The sequence below is a fragment of the Equus asinus genome, chromosome 9 (genome assembly GCF_041296235.1).
Source record: "Equus asinus isolate D_3611 breed Donkey chromosome 9, EquAss-T2T_v2, whole genome shotgun sequence".
In the NCBI taxonomy this organism is placed as follows: Eukaryota; Metazoa; Chordata; class Mammalia; order Perissodactyla; family Equidae; genus Equus; species Equus asinus.
In genome coordinates, this window is record NC_091798.1 from 10,359,139 (window position 1) to 10,363,882 (window position 4,744).

The 4,744-nt window shown below is 52.6% G+C and overlaps 1 long non-coding RNA gene across 1 annotated transcript; it reads left to right on the top strand.

Moving 5' to 3' along the window:
* Nucleotides 1-228: 228 nt before the first annotated feature.
* LOC123288748 (uncharacterized) lies at nt 229-3,854 on the top strand. The gene is made up of 3 exons (XR_011506119.1): nt 229-474; nt 963-1,471; nt 2,271-3,854. It is a non-coding gene; the product is annotated as an uncharacterized lncRNA (long non-coding RNA).
* Nucleotides 3,855-4,744: the final 890 nt, after the last annotated feature.

Here is a 4,744-nt window from a genome sequence, read left to right on the forward strand (position 1 = left end):
GAGCGTGGGTTTCTCTGGGGAAAGGAGGCGTTTCGTCTGGGTGTGCTGTGCACTTGGCACACTGTACACGCTCAGATATGTTTGCTGAGCACGTGGACAGCTCCACGGAAACATTCAGGATTCAGCCGCACTGCAGCACGGGCTTATGTTCCACCCACACCCTTCCCAACCCTCCCCCCCCCAGAATCTATATTTAATTGTCTTTGCAAAATTGGAGCCTGCAAGCAACTTCACACTGGAGATCCTTTCTAAACGTCAGAAAGGCAGCAGCTTGGCCGGCCGCGTGCTCCAGCCTATTAATAGCCGGGCTACCTCTGACAGCGTTTCTTGGGAGGCTGCATTGTTCTTAGTAGCAGAGAAGCAAAAGGCGACCCTCTAAGTCAGACCTCCCTTCTGCCTCGCCCAGGCCTCCTGGACGCCCACCCTCTCGTCTCTTGCAATGCCCAACACGTGCTGGGGCTGTTCTGCAGGATGGTTAGTCATTTATTTTGGGTTTTTCTTTTGTCAGCCCTGATCAGAGTGGTGGGAATGGGAAATCAGAGCTGTGGCCCATCCAAAAGTGCATTAGCAGGGTCTCCAGGGAGCAACCGCGCTGCTTGCAGTGCCAGAGGTCACTGTCACCTTGGCCTGGAGGTAGCCTGTTTACCACAGTGAGATGGAGATATCTGTCAGATGTCAGGGAAATGCTAATGGCGGGCGCTGGGCAGGGAGCCGGCACAGGACTGGCTGGGCCAGCCATCGTCCTTCCCAATGTGCAGCACAAAGGCCCCAGGGCCTCAGCAGCTCCGAGGAGCGGTCACTAGGCAAATGTCAGGTCCCTGGCGAAAACTCCCCCTGGCCTGGCTGTGGGGCCTTCGAGAGGCTGCTTCTCTCCCTTTCCATGTCCCTCCCCACATCTATTCAGTGGGAGGAAGGGTAGTGTCTCTTTGAAACAGTGGCCACCCTTTCTCTGTCTCTGGCAGGAGAGAAAGCCTGTCCCTTGGGTCCCAGGGTCTGGAAGCACAATGAGAACCGACATCCTTATCCTCCAGCCGCAGAGGGGCAAGCAGGGTGTGACCATGGCTTGTCACCTAGGAGGACAGATGGGACTGCATTCTGCAGGAGAAAAGGACAGTAAACGGCCGAGCCTGTTTGTCACCGTGGGAGATAGCACAGCTGTGCAGCCTCTCTATCCCAGGCTCCATGAAGAAGTCGCTGCCTGCAACCGGACCCCAGCATCACAAGGCCCAAGAGGAACCGGGCGGGCCTCTGAGCTGTCTCCCTGGAGAGCGGCTGCTTTCACATTCCTCCCGTTGCTTTTCCAGCGCAGGGTTAATGTGGAAGATGAGGTTCCCGGCCCTCCCTCCGGGGAGTCAGGCTCCACCTCTGATAGAGATAGAGGGATGTATTGCCACTCCCTCGCCTCAGGCAGCCTCTTCCATCCGACCTCCTGGCTTCAGCTGGCTCTTCCTTTGGGCTCTTTTGTGAGAAGGTAAAGAGTTACTTTGTCTCTGCTCATCACCCAGGTTTTTCTGCAAACTCTCCTGCTCCTCCATCAGTCGACGTGCTTCGATCCTTCTCCGGGCATTTTCCTCCAGCCCTGCACTCGTCTGGATAGACCCATCTCTCCCGGGAGCTCTGCCCAGCTTCTCTCCAAAGCTGGGCCGCTCTCTAATCTGTTGACGTCATTTCAAGGCAAAACAGCAGGAAAATGATGATCTCTTACACATTTCCAGAATGAAGTTTAAATTCTCACCAACTCGCAGGGGCCTCCTTGCTGCCTGTGAAAGGGCAGTTTTGAAAACGTGGTTTCGATTTTTCCTGCCACAGGGGTGGGGATTGAAAGGAAAGTCCCGGTTCCTTCCAAGCCTGAGAGCAGAACTGTGGGTGTCCATCGGTGTCCGTCAGCCACACCACATTCCCTTTGTACCTGCAGGTCACTGACCTTGTGATCCTCCGGCCGTCGCTGTAGGATTCTGCAGAGCAGGAGTGCAGAGTCCTGGAGAGAGGGCAGAACCCGGGGAGCAGGGCTCCGCGGCAACGGGGACTCGGGGCTTCTTTTAAAGGTCGGAGGATGGCTGAAGAGCTCCGCTGTGGGAAACATGTCTGGGAGACGATGATAGGAGATGAGGTCCTGGGTCTAGTTGGTGTACACAGCCTTCTCCTTTTTCATATTTCATGGGCGATGGGGGACGTCTGGGCAGTGGTGAGCACGGCATGAACGGTGGAGAAAATCAACCCCTTAAAGTGTGGGCAAAACACTAACAAACAAATTGTTCTCCCTTCTTCAGGAACCCCAGTGAAGTCTGGGAGGACTGGCCCTGTGTGTTTGGTCTTCTGAGGATGGAGGGCCCCACAGGACCACAGGGGCCGGGGACTCACCCAGAATAAGTGTGCGGACTGGACACTCGTCCCTCGACGCCGGCTGTTTTCCACCATGCCCTCCACCCACCCCGGATCCATCCCCAACCCCAGAAGTTGGACCTCTCTGGATCGCCTCACCTGGTCTCTGTTGACCACTGGTTTCTGGTAGGGTTTGCCCAACAGGGGGCACTGAACAGAATAGGAAAGGGGAAGAGAGAGAGGCTGGGACGTTTCTTCCCTTCCTAAGGCACATGTCCCTGGCAGTTGTGTGACCATTCAAACCGAGAGGTGGTAAAGGCTCCCGCCATTGTCAGCTGCATCAGTTCATCTACTGCTGTGTAACAAATCACCCCAAACTCAGTGCTTTCAAACAATCACCATTTCTTTGCACTTTGAGCTTGGCTCGTCTGGGCGGTTCTTCAGCTGGTCTTACGGAATCGCTCATGCAGCTGCAGTCACCCAACGGCTGGACAAGGTGGATGACCTGACTGGCAGTTGTGTTGGCTGTTGGCTGGGAGCCTCATTCTCCTCCACACGGCCTCTCTTCACCCACCAGGCTAGACCGGGCTTCTTTGTAGAGGTGTCAGGGCATCTTCCAAGAAGACGAAGGCAGAAGTTGCAAGACTTCTAGAAGCCTTGCCTTGGACATCTCACAACACCACTTCTGGCACATTCTATTGGCAAAGCAAGTCACAAAACCAGGCCAGATTCAAGGAGTAGGAAAATGGACTCCATCTCTTAATGGGAGCAGCTGCAAAGTCCCATTGCAAAGGCGTCTAAAAACTGGGGTGGGAGGAATTTGCGACCATAACTTGCAACCTAGCACCATAGCCTTTTGATACCTCAAATTCTTTGGTTCCTTTAACATTTCATTTCTATGTAAGTGTTCCCTTCATTATAAATTTCTTCAGCGGAATCATCTGAATGAAGTTCTGTTTCCTGCCAGGACCCTGACAAACTTACCTTACAATAGTAGCACTCTATTGAATGAATATTCACAGTATAATGATTATTGTCGTTTATACGTGCCACGTATGAAACTGTTGGCATGTAGGCCTTGACTTGCTAGCAGTTTGATTACAGAGTCACACTTACGTCTCTTGTGCATTTACAACTGTGGCATTTTATGTGCTATGCAGCCCTACACAAATGAAGACAGGCTGTCTCACCAGGAGCAGCTAAGACTTTCCCAGCAGTTGCGATGGCCCAAACACTGTCTAAGAAGCCTGCGTGTTCAAGATCTGATCTGATGCTCACAACAGCCCTGAGAAGGAGAGAGCATATCGTCACCACTTCACAGAGGAAAAAACCAAGGCACAGAGAGGTTGATTAATTTGCTCAAAGTCACACAGCAACTAGGAGAATTGCTGTCAAAGTATTCCCAAAGAAATTTTTCTGATTTTTTGACATCAGTAATATGTTTTTCAGCTTGTGAAAAGTCAGAAATTGCGAAGAATTTAAGAAGTTTGAATGATATACAATATCACATGCAATAAAATGGGCATAATTTGTCTCTCTTTTATACAGTGTCATTGATAACCACTTTGGAATACTATGAAATATGTAGGGCATAAGGATATAACGTGTGTTAAATTTATCCCTGTTTGTGTTGGTTTGTACAGACAGTAGGCGTTAGAGCCGCAGTCTGGAATGCCACACTGAAAGTCAGACGTGGGGTGTACTCTTTGCCTTGCCTCACAGTCTTACGACACTGTCACAGGCACCCCAGGCGGCCTTTTTGGACCTCACTGGGGTCTGCTCTGACTCAACACTGTGCTCGAGTCATTCTCATGGCTTCTTGCTCAGGGCTGCTGGTGTCACGACGTCAGACCCTCACCAGGGGAGTTCTGGGGCCTGGTTAGTAAAGCACACTTTAGTGAGCGCCGGGAGCCTCCCTCCAGCTCTGGGGGACCGAGGCCCACACCCAGCGTCCCGAGTGTGCAAAACCCTGGAGACGTGTTCTGGAAGAAGGGCCTATTCGTCTGTGGAAGGTGCCTTCATCTTCGTGAGGTGGAGCAGCTTCACACTCCCACCTGGAGCGCCACCGCCGCGTTCCCACTGGCAGGCCCGCCTCCCACCTTGTGCCCCTCCCATCGATCCTCCACCCAGAAAGCAGAGAGATCCTCTGAACACACAAGTCAGGTCATCCATCCCTCCCCTGCCTCCAAAACTACCACAAAATACTCAGCATCTCCTCCAAATCCCTTCCTAGGATTGTGCCCACCTCTCTGACTTCCTCTTCTGCTATCTCCCCTTCTCATCAGGCTCTAGCCTCACTCTCTCCTTGCTGCTTCACGGACATGCCAAGATCACTCCCTGCTCATGGGCTTTGTACTTGCTGTTCCCTCTACCTGGGATGCTGTTCCCTCAGACCTCTGCATGGCCAGCTCCTTCTCATCAG